Below are 24,847 nucleotides of genomic sequence, written 5' to 3' on the forward strand. Positions count from 1 at the left end.
CTCCCCCTCCCAGTGGGGTGAGGAGGAGGAAAGGAAAGAAAAAAAAGTAAAACTTGTGAGTGAAGAACAGTTTAATAACTAAACTAAAATAGAATACTAACAATAGTAATAATGAAATATAATAATAATCGTAATGAAAAGGAATACAACAAAAAAAGGAAGGGGGGCGGGGGGGGAGAAAAAAAAACAGTGATGCACAATGCAATTGCTCACCACCCGCTGACCAATGCCCAGTTAGTTCCCGAGCTGCGATCCACGCCTCCCGGCCAACTCCCCCTGTTTATATACGGGGCATGACGTTCCATGGTATGGAATACCCCTTGGGCTAGTTCAGGTCAGCTGCCCCGGCTATGCTCCCTCCCAGCTTCTTGCACACCTGCTTGCTGGCAGAGCATGGGAAACTGGAAAGTCCTTGGCTTAAGATAAGCGCTACTTAGCAACAACTAAAACGTCAGAGTGTTATCAACATCATTCTCACACTAAATCCAAAACACAGCACTGTACCAGCTACTAAAAAGAAAGTTACCTCTGTCCCAGCTGAAACCAGGACAGGGATAAAGTGTAAGCATGCTGAGGAAAGCCCTGAGGGAGCCAAAACTCAGAGGTCCCACTAAGCTGTGAACGCAGATCACTGGATTCAGAGTCCAGACTGCTCACCATTACACCATGGGACCACCTGGACAGACACTCTCTTTCCCCTCTGGCCACCCTCGCTGAGCCATATGCTCCTGGCTGAGCCTGGCAGTCTCTCCATCTCCCTGGCCACCACCAAGTGCAGCCTTCCTCCAGGGCCACTGGGCACTCTCTACTCACAGGATCTTTCAAGGGAGTGCCAGAGCTCTTTGCGCAAGCCTGGCATGCCCTCTCGTACAAGACCCAGGCTGGTAACCTGTGAGAATCTTCTTCTCGCCTAATTAGACCTGCTTATGAAGTTTCCAGCTTAACCTCTTCAACATTGCACCTCACAGACTACATTCATGGCCCAGCGATCGGTGGTTCGATGCTTGCACTTGCGGTCTCTGCTGCTGCCTCCCTTCACCCCCGTGTTGGACAGCCTGCCAGTCTGCCTGGGTAAGTTATTGCCTCTCCTGTTTCTCACCTCGTAGCTCATCCGAAGCAGCCGTGAAGCAGATATCCTTACCCTTGGTTGCAGTCCTAGCCAAGCTCCTGACCTTGCCGAACGAGGCAACCAAGAGAGAGGGCAGGGGAGGACGTTCAGCAGAGGGAAGAGCTCGCAGGAGGACCCGACGCAGCTCCTTCAGCATCTCCCTCAATTACGACGTGCTCCGGCATGCTCTGATACCACCTTGTGCATGTCCCCTCTTCCTCTTCCTGTGTGCACAGGAAGACCTCTTGTGTGGCTCGTATTTCCTGACTGCGGTCCTTCTGAAAAATGCCACCAGTGCTCATACAACCTGTGGTGGCATTGCGTGAGTGAGGATGTCTCTCTCCTGTCAGCAGTGTTGGAGAGAAATGCCCCAGAGCCCGCCACATCCCTGTTGGCCTCTTCCTGGTCGGCCTTTACTCCCCCCTGCCCTCTTCCCACTGGTGCTGTCCATGTTTGCTGGTGAGGAACTGCCAGTTCCGCAAAACTTTTGGGTTGAAATCCTGCTGGTCAACGCCACATCCTGGACTGGCACCTACAGAATGTGCCACTGGACCTGAAAGAGGGAAGGACGCATCTCAGGGGCTCTCCAGCTTCGGGAGCAGAGGGCAGAGGAGCTCCCTGATGACTAAGGAGAGGGAAAAGTTGCCCCGTCACCAAAAAAGGGGAAGAAGGACTATCTGGGGAACCAAGGAAAGGTGGTGAATTCCCCAGGGTCTCTCCCTCCCTGTTTCTGTTGTAGGCCTACCCAGCTGGTACTGGTGGGGCAGCATGGGTATGCCCCTTTCTCCTTCTGCAGGAGCTGGGACTGCAGCAAGAGCTGAGCAGAGCCCCCAGAGGAGCAAGAAGCCTGCAGTGAGGAGAGGGAAGGAGGCCAAGAGAGAGAAGAGCCTGTCAGGAGTGGGAGTCGAACCCACGCCTCCCAGGGAGACTGCAACCTGAATGCAGCGCCTTAGACCGCTCGGCCATCCTGACCCACTGCTGCTGCTGTTGCTGCTGCTGCTGCTGCTGCCACTCCTCCCCCTGCAGCTGCCAGAGCCAGCCCACCTCAGGCAGCCTCCTCCTGGCACTGCTGCAGGGGGAGCTGGCTCCTGGCAGCACCCTTGCCCTGCTCCCACCACGGGCTGCTGACAGGCGACCGCAGCTCCTACACGCGCTTCAGACCACACGGAACACGAGTAGCCAGCACAGGGGCAGCACACTTCCGACGCGTCTCCCAAAGGCCAAGGCAATCCTTCACAGGACCAAGCAAAGGAACCGTCAGCAAATTACGGCTCTGCGCACGCCAACATCCTGTCAAGGGGCTCCAGGCACACGCCTGCCTTTCTCATGGACGGTTCCTGGGGCAACAAGGGTGCTTCCTTCTTCCCTGCCCTCCGTGGGCAAGGAGGGCTCTGCCACACCAACCCCTGGGGGAATGCTGGGGTGGTCTCAAGGAGTCAGTGTGCGGGAAAGGGGCTGGAGAGTCAAGGCAAAAGGACACGAGATGCGCCAAGTGCTGAGCAATGACTGAGCTCCAGTTCCTGTGGGGAAGAGGCCCGCTTGCCGCCCGTGGTGCAGAGGAAGGAGGTCACAGCTCTCTCTGGGATTTGTTGCTTCGTGGAAGGAACTAGACTGCAAGGCATCTCAGGAGGGCACTAGTCCAAATGCCTGCTCAAAGCAGGGCTAGCCCCAAAGCTAGAGCAGGCGGCTCAGTGCCTGAGCCCCACTGAAACGTGAGGGTGATACCCAGGCATGGAGAATCCCAAAGTTCTCTGGGCACCTGCTCCAGTGCTACAGCACTCCCTGAGAATCTCGGAAGGGTCCAAAGCAGCCCCTGCAGTCTGCCTTTGCCAAGGCGGGCCTTGCTAAGAGCCAGGCCTGTGTCTGCTGGCCTAGGAGGTGCCCAGAGGCCTGGCCATGAGGCAAGGCTGGAGGGGGAGTCAAGGGGAGGGCCTCGAGTGCCCTATGGGAGCTGAACTTCCTGAGGGAAGCTGAGTTGGTTTGGAACAGGAAGGCAAGGCCCTCTGGAGCCAGGCTGAGTAAAAGAACCTTGTCTGCGTTGGCCAGGAATCGAACCCGGGTCAACTGCTTGGAAGGCAGCTATGCTCACCACTATACCACCAACGCTCCTCGACCCACTCCTGCCTCCTGCTCCTCCACCCCGCAGCCTCGCCTCCCTCCTGCCCCTCCACTTCCCAGACTCCCCTGCCTCCTGCTCTTCCAGCTCACAAACTCCACTCTCTCCACTTCACAGCCCGGACGGCCTCCTTCCAGCCCCTGCACACACACGGCCTCAAGCCCATCGGATACTCTGGGCTTCTCTCTGTCTGACGTGTTGGCTAGGAAACTCAACCTGCTGCCTGATGGCAATGCTGATGCTCCCCATCTGCCTTCATACAGCTGCCCGCTGGGCATGTACTACGCAACGCGATGGGCCTTTCTCTGTAGGTACCTCTCGTGCTTTAAGCACAGACAAACACCCACCCAGCTGCTCACTACTTTCCCCACCCTCAGGGGGATGCGGAGCACTGAAAACAGGATGACAAATCGCATGGTCAAGATAAACACAAGGACATGCCTTAGCAAACACTGTTGTGGGCAAGTCAGGCTTGCTTGGGGAAATTCATTTTTTGCCAATTAAAGCGCATTCACACAGTGACAAACAAAAGACAAACATAAAACACCGCCTTTCCTCTCCCCTCTCCCAGGCTCAACTTTACTCCTTCACACCACACTCGTTACCTGCCCAAGCGGGATGCATCTTCCCTCTGCCCTTTCCCGCTCTTTTTGTTCCTTCCGCTCTCTCTGCCCGGCGTTTTCTGCCCTTTCTGGAATATGTTTTCACAGAGGGGCCACAAACTTTGATGACGGCTCAGCTGTGTCGTGCGGTGGAACTGGCTGTGTCTGGCACAGGGCAGCCCCTTATCTCTTCTCACAGAGGCCACCCTGCAGCACCCCCTAACCCCTCCACTACCAAAACCTTGCCATATGTAGCCAACACAGTGCCCCTTGGCAATACCGTAGGGCATAACACTGAGGTAACACAGGCGGAGTCTGCCCCAGTCGGAGCCACATTCACGCTGTCCCAGGCTAACATGTGGTTGCACCATGCACCCTTTGGTTGAATTAAAAAGGCACAGCAACCAGCCTGGGTTTCTTCTGAGTCACTGGATATGTCCCTATCTTGTACACTTGTCTAGGATTAGCTCAGCAACCAGTGAGCGGAAAGCAGGCAATGCGAGGGTAACAATTCTCTATCTACGTAATGTGCAAATAGGCCAAGTGGATTATTTCTAGCACAAGTTTCTTGATCCACTTGGTCGGATATGAGCATCTGCCACATTCCGTGCTGCATGCCCGTAAGCAATTTGTTTTGCAGGACTCTAGGCATTACCTGTTCCTGGGCTAAAATCTGCCTTGTGCTGCTCCTGGTTTTGGTGGTGGATGATTGCTTTGGTCAATCCCCATGCCAGCACTGATGAATGATGAAGTACAGCTGACCAGGATGTACCTTCCTCTACATACACGGGGGGCACCACTTTCTTTCAGCCGCCATTTTCTTATTAGACACCATAACCAACATGTTTTCCTACTGCTCTGTGATTGGCTGACAGCCATCTCTTCACCCCGTCATACCCACCTGCTCTCAGGCAGACCTGTGACTGGCTGTGAGGACCAGCCAACCCTACCTGTGTACCCAGAAGCACATCTGAAAAGGAAGCCCCACTCACTAAATACAGCAAAGAGGCAACTCTTGACAGCGTCATTCCCCATGGGTTCTCATATTGCTTTGTGATTGGCTGACAGCCATTTTTGACACTGTCGTGCCCGCATGTTCTCAGGTCTCCCCCTGATGGGCTGTCCGCTTCCTTTGGAACAAGAAGCGTTCAGATATAAAAAGATACACCAGGCAGTGGTATCCACTATGGAATGAACACAAGCACCTAGCGCAAGCAATATTCCTGTGCATGGCCCGTCACCTGCAGAGCCAGAGGCGACCTCACGGTCAACATCCAAGCGATCTTCTGGCTTCTGGCCCATCAGGTACTAAAGTAGAAGGGAGCTCACCTGCAGATACCCATGCCATCTTCCTGCTGCCAGCTCGTGAAGCACTCGGACAAGGAGAACTTCTGCAAGAGGCCGCTCTCCATTGTCTTTGAAAGGTCACGGCAATTGGGAGAGGTTCCTGAGGCCTGGAAGCAAGTCAGTGTCGCTCCTATCTTCCAAAAGGCACAAAGGAGGACCTGCACAACAGCAGGCTGGTCTGCCTCCCTCGATCCCTGGGACACCAGACAAACCGGGCCCGGCTCCACGCATGCCCTCTGCACAGACCTACGGTCAGGCCCAGGGTTCAGTGGACCTGCTGTTCAGTGGACATGCTTGTGGGAGTGAGAGAGGGGGTGTGTCCAGCACTGCATTCTAGTCCAGAGCAGCCAGAGGGGAAGAAAAGGATCAGGCCATGTGCAGTTTTGGGTAGTGAGGAATGAAAGACAAACAAAACACCGCCATTCCTCTCACTTTTACCAGGCTCAGCTACAGTCCTTCACTGCAGACTGCTCCGGCATGGGTTCTCCCCGTGCTGCAGACCTGAACAGGAAAATCTGTTTCAGCGTGGGCTCTTCCACAGGCTTCAGGCCTGTCAGGAAAAGCTGCGCAAGTGGCTCAGTGTTGTGGAGGCAGCTGGAATCAGCTGTGTGCAGCGGCAGGGCAGCCCCTTGCCTCTGCTCACAGAGGCCACCCTGCAGCACCCCCTCTCCCCTCCACTGCCAACACCTAGCCACATAGAGCCAATACAGTGCCCATTGGGAATACCTGCTCGGCCCTGCTCCTGGCTGGACCTGCGCGTGGGCACGGCAGCAAAGAGACTAGGATGGAGAAAACCCCGAGATGGTCAAGTTGATTGGACAGGTGTTTGCCAGAGTAGCACCAGCCTTGTCCTCCTCCCACCTGCAGATTCCTGGAGGTGCCCGCTTGCGGCTGGAAGTTGGGATTGAGCTGCCTGATGGGAAGGGAGAAACACTGGTGTCCCCAGGACCCCCAGTTCCTTGTGGGGGAGGTCTGGCTGCCGCTGCAGACCCACGGGTCTGCCTTGGTGAGGGTCCCTTTGGGAGTGCTGGCTCGTAAGAAGGCAAAGGAGAAAGAAGGCGGCGGTGGCAGAGAGAAGGGCTGAGGGAGCGGGCGGGCCATGGGCATGGCCGCGCAGAGAGCCAGAGCAGTGCAGGTGAAAAGTTGCTGGGAGAGGCAGCAGGAGGAAAAAGCAATTAGCAGAGGATGGTTTTGATCCATCGACCTCTGGGTTATGGGCCCAGCACGCTTCCGCTGCGCCACTCTGCTCCCCCTGGCACCTCAGCTGGGACCTCCCACAGCCCGGCCTCATGCTCCCTGGCACTGCCAGCGCTCATGCCTCCTTCCCTTTGTCTATCCTGTGCCCTCACCTGCGCAGGAAAATTGTCTCCCTGGAAACTTCACCTCCTTTGGGCCTGGGCTGCTGTCCTGGTTTTGGCTGGCATGCAGAGACTTAATTTGCTTCCTAGTAGCTGGGACCGTGCAGTGCTTTGCATTTAGTGGGAAAATTATCTTCATAACACCCTGATGGTTTTAGTTGTTGCTAAGTAGTCTTTATACTCAGTCAAGGATAGTTCAGCTTCTCATGCCCAGCCTGCAAGAAGGCTGGAGGGGCACAAGAAGTTGGGAGGGGACACAGCCAGGAGAGCTGGCCCAAACTAGCCAGAGGCATATTCCATACCATATGACGTCATGCCCAGTATATAAACTGGGGGGAGCTGGCTGGGGGGGCGGATCGCTGCTCGGGAACTAACTGGACATCGGTGTGCATCACTTGATTTGTATTATTTGTATTTGTATCTAGTTCTTGTATCTAAAACTGTATCTTGTATCTAAAAACCACGACAGGAGGGTAGCTCAAGGGCCTTGCCTTGCCCTTCTCCCCATAGCTCCTGCCCATAACCCTGGCTGGGGACTTTCTCTTTGACCACCCAAGCTGGCTCTGCAGGCACTGAAGGAAACCCCGGAGCGAGGGGGCAGCCTTGTTGCTTGGCAGGGCAGAGAGGAGTGGCTCTCCAGCGAGCTCAGGAGGGCTGCAACCCTGCCCAGAAATCCAGCTCGCACGGGGTGCGGGACTGTACCCAGTGTAAAAGTCAGTTCTTTGCTGGCCAAGGAGGGAGACAAGGACGTTTAGCATAGAATTACCAAGGGAATCCGTAAATCCCTAATTTTAGCTGTGCACATAGCGGTGCCCCAGCCTAACGCGTGGAGGACCCCGACATAGAGGAAAGCAGGGTTTCTAGATGTTTACAATGCAGTTGTGTTGACCAGTCAAATTACTCCTGTTAAGGGGTGGGCTAATCAGTTACTATTGCTCGCGTAAGCACTAGGTGCTTCTCCCGGGCAGGTGGTGTGGACGTATGGTCAGTGGGCTGTTAATCTTCCTGGTTCTAGACCAATGTCCCGTGCAGGCGGAGGGGTTTTCTACTAGATTCAGGTCGATTGCTGTTCTCACCGTGGTTATATACCTGGGGGTTTTTTGAAAGACAAATCTCCTATTGTTCTATTGTCTGTATGGGGTGTTCTCAGCCAGTGAGAGACGGTTTAGGTTGGGTCTTCAGGTCACGTTGACCCTGAGGTAAAAGCTCTTAGTCCTAGGCAGTGTTCCTTCCTCTAAGCAAGTCGTACAGCAGTTACTGCCTTGCCTTTCACACCAGCTGCGAGGGCCTTGCCCTGCCCGTGCTGTGCTGCGCTCCCCCCAGCTCCTGGCTTGTCTTCCCTCCTGGCGCAGCCCTGCCTTGCTGCTCGCCAACAGCCGAGGGCTGCCCCCGCCACCTTGCAGGGTGCCAAAGAGCCAGAGAAACCCCTCCTCTCCGTGCCTGGCGCCATTCCTGTCCTGCCCAACGCTGCTGGGGGTGGAGGTGGTTCCCAGTCGCCCCAGGGCAGGGCTGGCCCATCCGGACTGGGTGGTGGCCAGTCTTAAATGCTGCCGGATGTGTCCCAGGAAGGCTCTGGGCAGGCTGAGCTAGTAGAACCTCTTGGTGAGGCTGAGGGACGAGGTGGCAGTGCTGAGGCCTGCATTTTTGGGCTTGTGTTTGCTGGTTCCCTGTCCCATCCACACGCCAGAGCACACAGCAAGCAAGCAGAGGAGACAAAAGCAAAAGCGGGATGGAGAGGGCTGGGATGGGGGAGCAGATGTGAGCACGGAGAGTGCGGCCGCAGCCTGCCTGCTGCAGGGGCTATTGCTCAGGGGAGAGCATTTGACTGCAGATCAAGAGGTCCCTGGCTCAGCTCCGGGTCCCCCTTCCACTGCCCCTTTCCTTCTTCATCCGTGCTGCCAACCTCCCTCAGCTTCTCTTTTGCTTGCACTGCTTCCGCCACCCTCAGTGGCATGGCTGCGGGGAACGGACCATGCACCAGCCACTGGCTCTTCTCTCCTTCTCCTTCTCCGGGCTCTCTCTGCATGTGCCCCTCCGAGTTTCCCTTTTCCTTAAGATGCTGAACCACCCAGGCAGCCTACCTGCAGCCCCTCCTCTGCTGCTGCTCTGTGGGGAGCAGCTGGGTATGCGACTGAGAGAAGCCCTCTGGGAAGCCTCCGGGTCTTTTCCATGCCACCCATCAGGGTCTGTGATGGCAGGGGATGGTCTCCTGATGCCGCAGTCACCACCATGGCCTCTTTCGCACTTCCACGTCTTTCCCAGAAGAGGAGGAGCCAGGAGAGACCCACCCCTTATCATCTCATTCTTCGGTTAAATTTGGAAAGCCCCCGGGGAAAGGTTGTCCCTGTGTGCAAGGGCTGGGGCTGGGTCAGGCAGAATATCCCCAGGACCCCAGGCAAGATCTCAGATCCATGAGGTGTCTTGCCTTCATCTTTAGCAATGAGGACCATGTTGTGCAGGCTCTCTTTGGAGAGGAGCTGCTGTAGTTTCAGGCATAGGGAAGACAGCTGGTGGGGTTGTTCTGCTTGGGATGTCAGGTGAGCTCAGGCTCTTAAGTTCTGCTCAAGAACCAACAACAGTGGACCTCTTTTCACGGCTCATACTCGGCACTGGTCCGTTCTCTTCCCCCAACTTGCCTACCTTGTCAATGGGAGCAGGATTTCCCATTCATCCAGGAATTTGGGGGCAGGGGGGTGCGGGGAGAAGTGCTGTAGGCAAGGGGTTTTACCGTCTCCCTGGGCACCAGGTACAGTGTGGAGCGGAGTCCCACGGCTGCAGCGTGGTCCATTGCAGGGAGCCCAAACAGTGTGGTCCATTGCAGGGAGCCCAAAAGGGGAGTGCGCCCCGTAGTTGGCAGGATTCGAACCTGCGCGGGGAAACCCCAATGGATTTCTAGTCCATCGCCTTCACCACTCGGCCACAACTACCTGCTCCAGCCCTCTCTGCCCTGCCGATCACATGCCCTCTGCAATGACACCCGGCTCCCTGGGACTGTCAGGGCAATGCTCCACTCGAAGCCCTGCACTTGGGACCTGCACTGAGCATGACGGGCACCTGGTGACAGCCTTCCACAGGCCTTGAGAGGCGTAACCCCAGGGGCTGCAGCTGCAGCTCCCAGCGCCTTGTCCTCAGCCGCGCATCTGGGATATCCTGCCACGGGGGGATGCTTTCTCTCCCCAGCTGCCATCTCTGCTGCCTCCAGGGAAGAAGGGAAGGCAGCTGTGTGGAGACAACCAGGGTCAGGTGGGCATATTAGACCCCACTTGGCTTCTCAGATTTAGCTGAGGAGGTCTCCAAGCTTGCTGGGAGCACTAGGGGGAGGACACTCCTGCAGGGGAGGTGGTGACCTCCCGGCAGCACCTCCAGCCTCTTGGGGACGTAGGGTGGTGTCAAGCCTTGAACAAAGACCATGACTGCCATGCAGGTTGTTGGTGTGTAGGGGGAATGGTTTGCGAGAGTGGGAGAGATCTATGGCAAGGGCGAGGTAGAGCCTGGCTGAGGAAAAGTCAGGAGGGGCAAAGGGAGAATAAACGGGAGGTGCGGATGACTTAGAGGGAGACTGGAGAGAGCTTGTTTTGGTGGAATAGGTATGTCCAGAGCTTTTTCCCAGCACCGCAAGCATTGTGACATTCTTGAGCATGGACCAAAATATTAAACAATCCACAAAAGCAATAATTTACATCACTAGATGAAAGCAGCTCCGATTCCATTTTGGCTCTGGAGCAGGAAAATGGCGTTAATGAGTCAGTGTGGACGTGGTAGATTTGGTAGTGCCTGTCTGACACCCTGAAGTTTACCGGAACTGGATGTAACGATGGTCCTGGTGACTAAGAACTGAGACACCCTCATTTCTCTTGCAGCTTATGGCCTGTGGGCCAAGGGAAACGCAAGGAGCCTCTCACAAGTAGACTCCCTACCTAAAGGGGACAAAGCTTCTCAAGTCTCTGATTGCAGGGTTGCTTCAAGAATAAGGCAATGTTCTTTGCTGTGCTGACACTCAAAACCCAAGCTGGATGGTGGGGTTGGGGCAGGGGGGTGGGTTGTGTTAGCACAGTATTTACAGACTCCCACTCTGTCATCAGCAGTGCTAGTGTAGGTGGAGTTACAAAGAGGGGGATCGTGATTGCGCATGCTCGATCATGCCCTACTGAAATGCCCACCCTAACGCAGTCACACTGCCTCCGTCCAGGCAAGTCTCTCCAAAGCAATCTCTCCCTCGGATCTCCATAGCCGTGTCCCTTGATGACTTTGCCAGGCCCTCACGCATCGTCCAACCAGGGGTCTGGGCTCAGCTTGGGAAGTGGAGAATCTGTTGGAAACAAGGAAATCAATGCGTAGGAGGGTGATCAAAGAGATGCCCGCGTCCTTCCCTGAAAGAGACCCACACCCAAATTGACCTCTTTTGCTCAGTAAGGTCATCCCAGAGGCCAAAGGCCTGGATGGCCTGCTTCTGAGGAGAGGCTCAGGGCAGGGAGCCAAAAGCTCATGGCTCTTTTTCCTGGGTCAGGGATGAGGTGACCCATTCCATGCATTTCAGATTTCAAAGGGACATCGGATCAGTCTCCCGGAGCACCTGGGAGTCATCGTGAGGTGGAAGAGTTGGGAAAAACCCTGAACTCCAGGCAAACATGAGTCACCCTGCTATGGACTTCAGTGGACACGCCTGCCTCAGGCGTGCCAGGGATACCAGAGCTCACAGCCCCAAAGTTCTGCTTGCATCAAGGGCATTTCCACACATTTTAGCACCATCCTGAATCTACGGGGGCTTCTATGCAATCTCCTGCATTTGCTGTCTTCCAAGGCATTGCCTTTTGGTGGTTGCTCAAGGGCTTGTGTGACTCAGTGTAACCCAGAATAATGAAGTTTGGAATGGACCTCTGGAGGTCTTCTGCTCCTGTCCCCTGCTCCGAGCAGACCAGACTTCCCAGGTACCTCAGCAGGCTCTGGGCCTTGTCCTACTGATTTCTCTTCTCCTGTATGGGACTGTGCGGTCTTGACGTTCTGCTTGAACTTACTCAGAGTCTCCTGTGTGTCTACGATGACCCGGTGGGAGAAATGTTTCTCAGGGCTAGCCTGAGTGCCTGCACTGAAAGCACTTGAGAGCTGACTTGAGGTGTCCCTCATAGCTGAATTTGACCGTGAGTGGTGGCCGTGCTCACCATGAAGAAGGCCAAGTGACAAAGGCAATCCGTATTAGGAAAACGCCCTCAGAATCTCCTTGTACACTAGCCTGAGACCTCCGAGTTGATTGGCCTTCTGAAGCTGGGACACAGATGAATGGTTTTGATGTTTGGTGGTATGAAGCAGGAGCACAACATTTCAGATGAAAGAGGCAAGGGCTTAATCACCAGCGAGGCCTTGGCAAGCGGCAGCTGCTAGGTGTTTAGATGCTTCATGATCAAGTAATGTTTGTGGCCCCGCGGGGATCTGGGACACAGCATAAAACCTCCGCTGCTCCGGGCTCTGCATCCTCCTCTCTTGCCTCCCTTTCCTCGAGGAACGAGGTAAGCCTGAGTCCGCTCCATCTCTCCCTGTGGGCTGAGCTGCTGTCATGGTGGCTCCTCAGGTTGATACTTGGGCTGCCTCAGCTTGGCCCTGCAACAGAACTGTTTAAGGGCTGTCACCTCTGTCCCTTTTGGCGGAGGTGGCTGGGAGGGCTGGGAAGAGGGGGTTTCTTTAAAGCACAAGGGGATCAATGGGGCTGAGCTGCAGGGACGTCTGCCCACCAGAATGTCTGCCTGTAGCAGATGGTCTCTAACGAAATGGCCAAGTGCCTCCAGTGCCATCTTTATGACAGCAATGTTTGTTCAGGAGATGGGGTATGACCAGTCTTGCCACAGGTGCTTTAAACCCACTGTGCTGGGTCCTATCCTGAAAGCGGTTCAGCCGTCCTGTGCCGTGCAATTCGGAGGGCACGATGAGGGCCGTGGGAACTGTAGGCACAGTAGGTGTTTTTAAAACAAAGTGTGTCCACAGAGAGAGCTGAGGAAAAGCAAGACAGACTGATACTGAGGCTCGTGCTCCCTGCCTGCTCTGTGTTTCAGCTTTGCCTCCCTCACCGAGAGATGTCTTGCTTCAGACCCTGTCTCCCAACGCCCTGCGGCGCCTCTGGCCCAACCCCACTTGCCAGCAGCTGCAGTGAGCCCTGTGTCGCCCGCTGCGCGGACTCAACGGTGGCCATCCAGGCCTCCGCGGTGGTGGTGACCCTGCCGGGCCCCATCCTCACCTCTTTCCCTCAGAGCACAGCCGTGGGATCCTCTCTGTCAGCTGCTGTTGGGAGCTCCTCAGCGCCGGGGGGGTTCCCATCTCTTCTGGGGGCTCCCTTGGTCTGGGGGGGTCAGGGCTGTGTCTGCCTCCCACCCGCTGCAGTCTGAACTGCTGAAGCTGGCGGGTCATCCCCTTCGCAGCGGGAAGGCAGATGGGAACTCTGCATCAGGAGCATGGCCAGGGCTTGCAGGCGGGCTGCGTGTCCTCATCCCACCTGGCAGGAGGGACCTGTGCCCGCTGCTCCTCGCCGCACGGCAGGCCTCGCCGTGCCTCCTCTGGCTTTGCTTTGCTCTGAGCTCCTTGAGACAGCACTCGTTCTCTTCTGCTTTGCTGAACCTCCTGCCGACGGGGGAGGGTGCCGGAGCTAGGGACTGCTCTTGCTGGGCTGGGATTGTCACCAGGTAGAGCAGAATGGGAAAAGGCAAGCGCTTTGTGTGGAGCTTGTCCTTGGGAAATGGGCCATTCTCTGTGCCTCCCTGAACCCTGCAGATGTGTTTCTTGGTCTCTCTTCTGTGCCACTGCATTTCCTCCTTCTCATTAAAGACTTTGTGCAGCATAGCTGGCGACTCGTGGTGCTTTGTTCTCCTCCCCCCTCAGTTGGCCAAGCCCTCTGCAAGGCTGTCATGGTTTCAGCCCAGCTGGCAACTGAGCACCACGCGGCCGCTCGCTCACTCCTCCCTGCCCTGGTGGGATGCGGAGGAGAATCGGAAGAAAAGGTAAAACCTCGTCAGTTGAGATAAGGACACTTTAATAGGACAACACAAGGAGAGAAGAAATAACAATAATAGTAACAGAAGAATATATAAAGCGAGTGATGCACAATGCAACTGCTCACCACCCGGAAACCCCATGCTCAGCTTCTTGTGAAAGTTAACTCTCTCCCAGCCGAACCCAGGACAAAGGAAGAGGGCGAACTTGCTCTCTCCCATGACAGTGAGCCTGTCCCCATGCATGGGGCACTGCAAGTTGTGGGTGGAGCTCCCTGAACTGAGACCAGAGCACCAAAAACAAGCAAGCAGGCAAGAGAAAGACAGAAAAGCCTCAGAGAAATGGATGGAACAAGAAGCAATGGACAGGGGTGGAAATACAACTAATGCCACACACAGTGGTGGTCAAAGATGGGAAACGGTTGCCCAGGGAGGTTGTAGATTCTCCGTCTTTGGAGATGTCCAACATCCAACCAGGCAAGGCCATGAAAAAGGTCCTCTACTTGACCCTGCTTTGAGCCGGGCGTGGACTGCATGATCTCCACCTCAGGTGTTGAGCCACTGCTGGATGCCCTCATCCAGGAGCAGTCATCAAGAACAAGGGAGCAGAGAGGGGACAGGGGACAGCGCTCAGGAAAGCTGCAGAGCTGTGGTGGCACAGGGCAGGAGAAAGGGCACTGATGTCAGTCCCAGGGCTGGGAGCACAGGAAAGGAAGGAAGATCAGAGTGCGTTAAACAATTGACCCAACAGCAAGGCAAGGGGATTGTCGTGGTTTAACCCCAGTCAGCAACTAAGCACCACGCAGCTGTTTTCCCCTCCCCTCCCAGTGGGGTGAGGAGGAGGAAAGGAAAGAAAAAAAAGTAAAACTTGTGAGTGAAGAACAGTTTAATAACTAAACTAAAATAGAATACTAACAATAGTAATAATGAAATATAATAATAATCGTAATGAAAAGGAATACAACAAAAAAAGGAAGGGGGGCGGGGGGGGAGAAAAAAAAACAGTGATGCACAATGCAATTGCTCACCACCCGCTGACCAATGCCCAGTTAGTTCCCGAGCTGCGATCCACGCCTCCCGGCCAACTCCCCCTGTTTATATACGGGGCATGACGTTCCATGGTATGGAATACCCCTTGGGCTAGTTCAGGTCAGCTGCCCCGGCTATGCTCCCTCCCAGCTTCTTGCACACCTGCTTGCTGGCAGAGCATGGGAAACTGGAAAGTCCTTGGCTTAAGATAAGCGCTACTTAGCAACAACTAAAACATCAGAGTGTTATCAACATCATTCTCACACTAAATCCAAAACACAGCACTGTACCAGCTACTAAAAAGAAAGTTACCTCTGTCCCAGCTGAAACCAGGACAGGGATAAAGTGTAAGCATGCTGAGGAAAGCCCTGAGGGAGCCAAAACTCAGAGGTCCCACTAAGCTGTGAACGCAGATCACTGGATTCAGAGTCCAGACTGCTCACCATTACACCATGGGACCACCTGGACAGACCCTGTCTTTCCCCTCTGGCCACCCTCGCTGAGCCATATGCTCCTGGCTGAGCCTGGCAGTCTCTCCATCTCCCTGGCCACCACCAAGTGCAGCCTTCCTCCAGGGCCACTGGGCACTCTCTACTCACAGGATCTTTCAAGGGAGTGCCAGAGCTCTTTGCGCAAGCCTGGCATGCCCTCTCGTACAAGACCCAGGCTGGTAACCTGTGAGAATCTTCTTCTCGCCTAATTAGACCTGCTTATGAAGTTTCCAGCTTAACCTCTTCAACATTGCACCTCACAGACTACATTCATGGCCCAGCGATCGGTGGTTCGATGCTTGCACTTGCGGTCTCTGCTGCTGCCTCCCTTCACCCCCGTGTTGGACAGCCTGCCAGTCTGCCTGGGTAAGTTATTGCCTCTCCTGTTTCTCACCTCGTAGCTCATCCGAAGCAGCCGTGAAGCAGATATCCTTACCCTTGGTTGCAGTCCTAGCCAAGCTCCTGACCTTGCCGAACGAGGCAACCAAGAGAGAGGGCAGGGGAGGACGTTCAGCAGAGGGAAGAGCTCGCAGGAGGACCCGACGCAGCTCCTTCAGCATCTCCCTCAATTACGACGTGCTCCGGCATGCTCTGATACCACCTTGTGCATGTCCCCTCTTCCTCTTCCTGTGTGCACAGGAAGACCTCTTGTGTGGCTCGTATTTCCTGACTGCGGTCCTTCTGAAAAATGCCACCAGTGCTCATGCAACCTGTGGTGGCATTGCGTGAGTGAGGATGTCTCTCTCCTGTCAGCAGTGTTGGAGAGAAATGCCCCAGAGCCCGCCACATCCCTGTTGGCCTCTTCCTGGTCGGCCTTTACTCCCCCCTGCCCCTCTTCCCACTGGTGCTGTCCATGTTTGCTGGTGAGGAACTGCCAGTTCCGCAAAACTTTTGGGGTTGAAATCCTGCTGGTCAACGCCACATCCTGGACTGGCACCTACAGAATGTGCCACTGGACCTGAAAGAGGGAAGGACGCATCTCAGGGGCTCTCCAGCTTCGGGAGCAGAGGGCAGAGGAGCTCCCTGATGACTAAGGAGAGGGAAAAGTTGCCCCGTCACCAAAGAAGGGGAAGAAGGACTATCTGGGGAACCAAGGAAAGGTGGTGAATTCCCCAGGGGCTCTCCCTCCCTGTTTCTGTTGTAGGCCTACCCAGCTGGTACTGGTGGGGCAGCATGGGTATGCCCCTTTCTCCTTCTGCAGGAGCTGGGACTGCAGCAAGAGCTGAGCAGAGCCCCCAGAGGAGCAAGAAGCCTGCAGCGAGGAGAGGGAAGGAGGCCAAGAGAGAGAAGAGCCTGTCAGGAGTGGGAGTCGAACCCACGCCTCCCAGGGAGACTGCAACCTGAATGCAGCGCCTTAGACCGCTCGGCCATCCTGACCTGCTGCCGCCGCCGCCGCCGCCGCCGCCGCTGCTGCTGCTGCTGCTGCTGCTGCCAGAGCCAGCCCACCTCAGGCAGCCTCCTCCTGGCACTGCTGCAGGGGGAGCTGGCTCCTGGCAGCACCCTTGCCCTGCTCCCACCACGGGCTGCTGACAGGCGACCGCAGCTCCTACACGCGCTTCAGACCACACGGAACACGAGTAGCCAGCACAGGGGCAGCACACTTCCGACGCGTCTCCCAAAGGCCAAGGCAATCCTTCACAGGACCAAGCAAAGGAACCGTCAGCAAATTACGGCTCTGCGCACGCCAACATCCTGTCAAGGGGCTCCAGGCACACGCCTGCCTTTCTCATGGACGGTTCCTGGGGCAACAAGGGTGCTTCCTTCTTCCCTGCCCTCCGTGGGCAAGGAGGGCTCTGCCACACCAACCCCTGGGGGAATGCTGGGGTGGTCTCAAGGAGTCAGTGTGCGGGAAAGGGGCTGGAGAGTCAAGGCGAAAGGACACGAGATGCGCCAAGTGCTGAGCAATGACTGAGCTCCAGTTCCTGTGGGGAAGAGGCCCGCTTGCCGCCCGTGGTGCAGAGGAAGGAGGTCACAGCTCTCTCTGGGATTTGTTGCTTCGTGGAAGGAACTAGACTGCAAGGCATCTCAGGAGGGCACTAGTCCAAATGCCTGCTCAAAGCAGGGCTAGCCCCAAAGCTAGAGCAGGCGGCTCAGTGCCTGAGCCCCACTGAAACGTGAGGGTGATACCCAGGCATGGAGAATCCCAAAGTTCTCTGGGCACCTGCTCCAGTGCTACAGCACTCCCTGAGAATCTCTGAAGGGTCCAAAGCAGCCCCTGCAGTCTGCTTTTGCCAAGGCGGGCCTTGCTAAGAGCCAGGCCTGTGTCTGCTGGCCTAGGAGGTGCCCAGAGGCCTGGCCATGAGGCAAGGCTGGAGGGGGAGTCAAGGGGAGGGCCTCGAGTGCCCTATGGGAGCTGAACTTCCTGAGGGAAGCTGAGTTGGTTTGGAACAGGAAAGGCAAGGCCCTCTGGAGCCAGGCTGAGTAAAAGAACCTTGTCTGCGTTGGCCAGGAATCGAACCCGGGTCAACTGCTTGGAAGGCAGCTATGCTCACCACTATACCACCAACGCTCCTCGACCCACTCCTGCCTCCTGCTCCTCCACCCCGCAGCCTCGCCTCCCTCCTGCCCCTCCACTTCCCAGACTCCCCTGCCTCCTGCTCTTCCAGCTCACAAACTCCACTCTCTCCACTTCACAGCCCGGACGGCCTCCTCCTTCCAGCCCCCTGCACACACACGGCCTCAAGCCCATCGGATGACTCTGGGCTTCTCTCTGTCTGACGTGTTGGCTAGGGAAACTATCCTTTCCAGTCGGGCTATGTGACCGTGGGGTAGGATGTGCTCATCTGTTCTTGATGCCATTGAGTGAAACATCAGGGCAGCACCCCTTATACTACTTTCTCAACCAGAGGCACGCTGGCAAGCCCCACCCCCCCCACCCTGCAGCACCCCCTAACCCCTCCACTACCAAAACCTTGCCATATGTAGCCAACACAGTGCCCCTTGGCAATACCGTAGGGCATAACACTGAGGTAACACAGGCGGAGTCTGCCCCAGTCGGAGCCACATTCACGCTGTCCCAGGCTAACATGTGGTTGCACCATGCACCCTTTGGTTGAATTAAAAAGGCACAGCAGCCAGCCTGGGTTTCTTCTGAGTCACTGGATATGTCCCTATCTTGTACACTTGTCTAGGATTAGCTCAGCAACCAGTGAGCGGAAAGCAGGCAATGCGAGGGTAACAATTCTCTATCTACGTAATGTGCAAATAGGCCAAGTGGATTATTTCTAGCACAAGTTTCTTGATCCACTTGGTCGGATATGAGCATCTGCCACATTCCGTGCTGCATGCCCGTAAGCAATTTGTTTTGCAGGACTCTAGGCATTACCTGTTCCTGGGCTAAAATCTGCCTTGTGCTGCTCCTGGTTTTGGTGGTGGATGATTGCTTTGGTCAATCCCCATGCCAGCACTGATGAATGATGAAGTACAGCTGACCAGGACGTACCTTCCTCTACATACACGGGGGGGCACCACTTTCTTTCAGCCGCCATTTTCTTATTAGACACCATAACCAACATGTTTTCCTACTGCTCTGTGATTGGCTGACAGCCATCTCTTGACCCCGTCATACCCACCTGCTCTCAGGCAGACCTGTGACTGGCTGTGAGGACCAGCCAACCCTACCTGTGTACCCAGAAGCACATCTGAAAAGGAAGCCCCACTCACTAAATACAGCAAAGAGGCAACTCTTGACAGCGTCATTCCCCATGGGTTCTCATATTGCTTTGTGATTGGCTGACAGCCATTTTTGACACTGTCGTGCCCGCATGTTCTCAGGTCTCCCCTGATGGGCTGTCCGCTTCCTTTGGAACAAGAAGCGTTCAGATATAAAAAGATACACCAGGCAGTGGTATCCACTATGGAATGAACACAAGCACCTAGCGCAAGCAATATTCCTGTGCATGGCCCGTCACCTGCAGAGCCAGAGGCGACCTCACGGTCAACATCCAAGCGATCTTCTGGCTTCTGGCCCATCAGGTACTAAAGTAGAAGGGAGCTCACCTGCAGATACCCATGCCATCTTCCTGCTGCCAGCTCGTGAAGCACTCGGACAAGGAGAACTTCTGCAAGAGGCCGCTCTCCATTGTCTTTGAAAGGTCACGGCAATTGGGAGAGGTTCCTGAGGCCTGGAAGCAAGTCAGTGTCGCTCCTATCTTCCCAAAAGGCACAAAGGAGGACCTGCACAACAGCAGGCTGGTCTGCCTCCCCTCGATCCCTGGGACACCAGACAAACCGGGCCCGGGCTCCACGCATGCCCTCTGCACAGACCTACGGTCAGGCCCAGGGTTCAGTGGACCTGCTGTTCAGTGGACATGCTTGTGGGAGTGAGAGAGGGGGGGTGTCCAGCACTGCATTCTAGTCCAGAGCAGCCAGAGGGGAAGAAAAGGATCAGGCCATGTGCAGTTTTGGGTAGTGAAGAATGAAAGACAAACAAAACACCGCCATTCCTCTCACTTTTACCAGGCTCAGCTACAGTCCTTCACTGCAGACTGCTCCGGCATGGGTTCTCCCCGTGCTGCAGACCTGAACAGGAAAATCTGTTTCAGCGTGGGCTCTTCCACAGGCTTCAGGCCTGTCAGGAAAAAGCTGCGCAAGTGGCTCAGTGTTGTGGAGGCAGCTGGAATCAGCTGTGTGCAGCGGCAGGGCAGCCCCTTGCCTCTGCTCACAGAGGCCACCCTGCAGCACCCCCTCTCCCCTCCACTGCCAACACCTAGCCACATAGAGCCAATACAGTGCCCATTGGGAATACCTGCTCGGCCCTGCTCCTGGCTGGACCTGCGCGTGGGCACGGCAGCAAAGAGACTAGGATGGAGAAAACCCCGAGATGGTCAAGTTGATTGGACAGGTGTTTGCCAGAGTAGCACCAGCCTTGTCCTCCTCCCCACCTGCAGATTCCTGGAGGTGCCCGCTTGCGGCTGGGAAGTTGGGATTGAGCTGCCTGACGGGAAGGGAGAAACAGTTGTGTCCCAGGACCCCCAGTTCCTTGTGGGGGGAGGTCTGGCTGCCGCTGCAGACCCACGGGTCTGCCTTGGTGAGGGTCCCTTTGGGAGTGCTGGCTCGTAAGAAGGCAAAGGAGAAAGAAGGCGGCGGTGGCAGAGAGAAGGGGCTGAGGGAGCGGCGGGCCATGGGCATGGCCGCGCAGAGAGCCAGAGCAGTGCAGGTGAAAAGTTGCTGGGAGAGGCAGCAGGAGGAAAAAGCAATTAGCAGAGGATGGTTTTGATCCATCGACCTCTGGGTTATGGGCCCAGCACGCTTCCGCTGCGCCACTCTGCTCCCCCTGGCACCTCAGCTGGGACCTCCCACAGCCCGGCCTCATGCTCCCTGGCACTGCCAGCGCTCATGCCTCCTTCCCTTTGTCTATCCTGTGCCCTCACCCGCGCAGCAAAATTGTCTCCCTGGAAACTTCACCTCCTTTGGGCCTGGGCTGCTGTCCTGGTCTTGGCTGGCATGCAGAGACTTAATTTGCTTCCTAGTAGCTGGGACCGTGCAGTGCTTTGCATTTAGTGGGAAAATTATCTTCATAACACCCTGATGGTTTTAGTTGTTGCTAAGTAGTCTTTATACTCAGTCAAGGATAGTTCAGCTTCTCATGCCCAGCCTGCAAGAAGGCTGGAGGGGCACAAGAAGTTGGGAGGGGACACAGCCAGGAGAGCTGGCCCAAACTAGCCAGAGGGATATTCCATACCATATGACGTCATGCCCAGTATATAAACTGGGGGAGCTGGCTGGGGGGGGCGGATCGCTGCTCGGGAACTAACTGGACATCGGTGTGCATCACTTGATTTGTATTATTTGTATTTGTATCTAGTTCTTGTATCTAAAACTGTATCTTGTATCTAAAAACCACGACAGGAGGGTAGCTCAAGGGCCTTGCCTTGCCCTTCTCCCCATAGCTCCTGCCCATAAACCTGGCTGGGGACTTTCTCTTTGACCACCCAAGCTGGCTCTGCAGGCACTGAAGGAAACCCCGGAGCGAGGGGGCAGCCTTGTTGCTTGGCAGGGCGGAGAGGAGTGGCTCTCCAGCGAGCTCAGGAGGGCTGCAACCCTGCCCAGAAATCCAGCTCGCACGGGGTGCGGGACTGTACCCAGTGTAAAAGTCAGTTCTTTGCTGGCCAAGGAGGGAGACAAGGACGTTTAGCATAGAATTACCAAGGGAATCCGTAAATCCCTAATTTTAGCTGTGCACATAGCGGTGCCCCAGCCTAACACGTGGAGGACCCCGACATAGAGGAAAGCAGGGTTTCTAGATGTTTACAATGCAGTTGTGTTGACCAGTCAAATTACTCCTGTTAAGGGGTGGGCTAATCAGTTACTATTGCTCGCGTAAGCACTAGGTGCTTCTCCCGGGCAGGTGGTGTGGACGTATGGTCAGTGGGCTGTTAATCTTCCTGGTTCTAGACCAATGTCCCGTGCAGGCGGAGGGGTTTTCTACTAGATTCAGGTCGATTGCTGTTCTCACCCTGGTTATATACCTGGGTTTTTTTTGAAAGACAAATCTCCTATTGTTCTATTGTCTGTATGGGGTGTTCTCAGCCAGTGAGAGACAGTTTAGGTTGCGTCTTCAGGTCTCGTTGACCCTGAGGTAAAAGCTCTTAGTCCTAGGCAGTGTTCCTTCCTCTAAGCAAGTCGTACAGCAGTTACTGCCTTGCCTTTCACACCAGCTGCGAGGGCCTTGCCCTGCCCGTGCTGTGCTGCGCTCCCCCCCAGCTCCTGGCTTGTCTTCCCTCCTGGCGCAGCCCTGCCCTTGCTGCTCGCCAACAGCCGAGGGCTGCCCCCGCCACCTTGCAGGGTGCCAAAGAGCCAGAGAAACCCTCCTCTCCGTGCCTGGCGCCATTCCTGTCCTGCCCAACGCTGCTGGGGGTGGAGGTGGTTCCCAGTCGCCCCAGGGCAGGGCTGGCCCATCCGGACTGGGTGGTGGCCAGTCTTAAATGCTGCCGGATGTGTCCCAGGAAGGCTCTGGGCAGGCTGAGCTAGTAGAACCTCTTGGTGAGGCTGAGGGACGAGGTGGCAGTGCTGAGGCCTGCATTTTTGGGCTTGTGTTTGCTGGTTCCCTGTCCCATCCACACGCCAGAGCACACAGCAAGCAAGCAGAGGAGACAAAAGCAAAAGCGGGATGGAGAGGGCTGGGATGGGGGAGCAGATGTGAGCACGGAGAGTGCGGCCGCAGCCTGCCTGCTGCAGGGGCTATTGCTCAGGGGAGAGCATTTGACTGCAGATCAAGAGGTCCCTGGCTCAGCTCCGGGTCCCCCTTCCACTGCCCCTTTCCTTCTTCATCCGTGCTGCCAACCTCCCTCAGCTTCTCTTTTGCTTGCACTGCTTCCGCCACCCTCAGTGGCATGGCTGCGGGGAACGGACCATGCACCAGCCACTGGCTCTTCTCTCCTTCTCCTTCTCCGGCTCTCTCTGCATGTGCCCCTCCGAGTTTCCCTTTCCCTTAAGATGCTGAACCACCCAGGCAGGCTACCTGCAGCCCCTCCTCTGCTGCTGCTCTGTGGGGAGCAGCTGGGTATGCGACTGAGAGAAGCCCTCTGGGAAGCCTCCGGGTCTTTTCCATGCCACCCATCAGGGTCTGTGATGGCAGGGGATGGTCTCCTGATGCCGCAGTCACCACCATGGCCTCTTTCACACTTCCACGTCTTTCCCAGAAGAGGAGGAGCCAGGAGAGACCCACCCCTTATCATCTCATTCTTCGGTTAAATTTGGAAAGCCCCGGGGAAAGGTTGTCCATGTGTGCAAGGGCTGGGGCTGGGTCAGGCAGAATATCCCCAGGACCCCAGGCAAGATCTCAGATCCATGAGGTGTCTTGCCTTCATCTTTAGCAATGAGGACCATGTTGTGCAGGCTCTCTTTGGAGAGGAGCTGCTGTAGTTTCAGGCATAGGGAAGACAGCTGGTGGGGTTGTTCTGCTTGGGATGTCAGGTGAGCTCAGGCTCTTAAGTTCTGCTCAAGAACCAACAACAGTGGACCTCTTTTCACGGCTCAGACTCGGCACTGGTCCGTTCTCTTCCCCCAACTTGCCTACCTTGTCAATGGGAGCAGGATTTCCCATTCATCCAGGAATTTGGGGGCAGGGGGGTGCGGGGACAAGTGCTGTAGGCAAGGGGGTTTTACCGTCTCCCTGGGCACCAGGTACAGTGTGGAGCTGAGTCCCACGGCTGCAGCGTGGTCCATTGCAGGGAGCCCAAACAGTGTGGTCCATTGCAGGGAGCCCAAAAAGGGGAGTGCGCCCCGTAGTTGGCAGGATTCGAACCTGCGCGGGGAAACCCCAATGGATTTCTAGTCCATCGCCTTCACCACTCGGCCACAACTACCTGCTCCAGCCCTCTCTGCCCTGCCGATCACATGCCCTCTGCAATGACACCCGGCTCCCTGGGACTGTCAGGGCAATGCTCCACTCGAAGCCCTGCACTTGGGACCTGCACTGAGCATGACGGGCACCTGGTGACAGCCTTCCACAGGCCTTGAGAGGCGTAGCCCCAGGGGCTACAGCTGCAGCTCCCAGCGCCTTGTCCTCAGCCGCGCATCTGGGATATCCTGCCACGGGGGGATGCTTTCTCTCCCCAGCTGCCATCTCTGCTGCCTCCAGGGAAGAAGGGAAGGCAGCTGTGTGGAGACAACCAGGGTCAGGTGGGCATATTAGACCCCACTTGGCTTCTCAGATTTAGCTGAGGAGGTCTCCAAGCTTGCTGGGAGCACTAGGGGGAGGACACTCCTGCAGGGGAGGTGGTGACCTCCCGGCAGCACCTCCAGCCTCTTGGGGACGTAGGGTGGTGTCAAGCCTTGAACAAAGACCATGACTGCCATGCAGGTTGTTGGTGTGTAGGGGGAATGGTTTGCGAGAGTGGGAGAGATCTATGGCAAGGGCGAGGTAGAGCCTGGCTGAGGAAAAGTCAGGAGGGGCAAAGGGAGAATAAACGGGAGGTGCGGATGACTTAGAGGGAGACTGGAGAGAGCTTGTTTTGGTGGAATAGGTATGTCCAGAGCTTTTTCCCAGCACCGCAAGCATTGTGACATTCTTGAGCATGGACCAAAATATTAAACAATCCACAAAAGCAATAATTTACATCACTAGATGAAAGCAGCTCCGATTCCATTTTGGCTCTGGAGCAGGAAAATGGCGTTAATGAGTCAGTGTGGACGTGGTAGATTTGGTAGTGCCTGTCTGACACCCTGAAGTTTACCGGAACTGGATGTAACGATGGTCCTGGTGACTAAGAACTGAGACACCCTCATTTCTCTTGCAGCTTATGGCCTGTGGGCCAAGGGAAACGCAAGGAGCCTCTCACAAGTAGACTCCCTACCTAAAGGGGACAAAGCTTCTCAAGTCTCTGATTGCAGGGTTGCTTCAAGAATAAGGCAATGTTCTTTGCTGTGCTGACACTCAAAACCCAAGCTGGATGGTGGGGTTGGGGCAGGGGGGGGGGTTGTGTTAGCACAGTATTTACAGACTCCCACTCTGTCATCAGCAGTGCTAGTGTAGGTGGAGTTACAAAGAGGGGGATCGTGATTGCGCATGCTCGATCATGCCCTACTGAAATGCCCACCCTAACGCAGTCACACTGCCTCCGTCCAGGCAAGTCTCTCCAAAGCAATCTCTCCCTCGGATCTCCATAGCCGTGTCCCTTGATGACTTTGCCAGGCCCTCACGCATCGTCCAACCAGGGGTCTGGGCTCAGCTTGGGAAGTGGAGAATCTGTTGGAAACAAGGAAATCAATGCGTAGGAGGGTGATCAAAGAGATGCCCGCGTCCTTCCCTGAAAGAGACCCACACCCAAATTGACCTCTTTTGCTCAGTAAGGTCATCCCAGAGGCCAAAGGCCTGGA

At 55.8% G+C, this 24,847-nt stretch overlaps 7 non-coding genes across 7 annotated transcripts; all 7 read right to left on the reverse strand.

Annotated features, from left to right (window-relative positions):
* Positions 1–1,997: 1,997 nt before the first annotated feature.
* Positions 1,998–2,080, reverse strand: TRNAL-CAG (transfer RNA leucine (anticodon CAG)). The gene has a single exon. It is a non-coding gene; the product is annotated as a tRNA-Leu (tRNA).
* A 1,062-nt stretch (positions 2,081–3,142) lies between these two features.
* Positions 3,143–3,214, reverse strand: TRNAG-UCC (transfer RNA glycine (anticodon UCC)). Its single transcript has one exon. It is a non-coding gene; the product is annotated as a tRNA-Gly (tRNA).
* Positions 3,215–6,349: 3,135 nt separating this feature from the next.
* On the reverse strand, positions 6,350–6,421 carry TRNAM-CAU (transfer RNA methionine (anticodon CAU)). Its single transcript has one exon. It is a non-coding gene; the product is annotated as a tRNA-Met (tRNA).
* Positions 6,422–9,376: 2,955 nt separating this feature from the next.
* TRNAS-AGA (transfer RNA serine (anticodon AGA)) lies at positions 9,377–9,458 on the reverse strand. The gene has a single exon. It is a non-coding gene; the product is annotated as a tRNA-Ser (tRNA).
* Positions 9,459–16,319: 6,861 nt separating this feature from the next.
* TRNAL-CAG (transfer RNA leucine (anticodon CAG)) lies at positions 16,320–16,402 on the reverse strand. The gene has a single exon. It is a non-coding gene; the product is annotated as a tRNA-Leu (tRNA).
* A 1,060-nt stretch (positions 16,403–17,462) lies between these two features.
* Positions 17,463–17,534, reverse strand: TRNAG-UCC (transfer RNA glycine (anticodon UCC)). The gene has a single exon. It is a non-coding gene; the product is annotated as a tRNA-Gly (tRNA).
* A 5,718-nt stretch (positions 17,535–23,252) lies between these two features.
* TRNAS-AGA (transfer RNA serine (anticodon AGA)) lies at positions 23,253–23,334 on the reverse strand. Its single transcript has one exon. It is a non-coding gene; the product is annotated as a tRNA-Ser (tRNA).
* Between the last annotated feature and the right edge of the window lie 1,513 nt (positions 23,335–24,847).

The sequence above is a fragment of the Gymnogyps californianus genome, unplaced genomic scaffold (assembly GCF_018139145.2).
Source record: "Gymnogyps californianus isolate 813 unplaced genomic scaffold, ASM1813914v2 HiC_scaffold_34, whole genome shotgun sequence".
In the NCBI taxonomy this organism is placed as follows: Eukaryota; Metazoa; Chordata; class Aves; order Accipitriformes; family Cathartidae; genus Gymnogyps; species Gymnogyps californianus.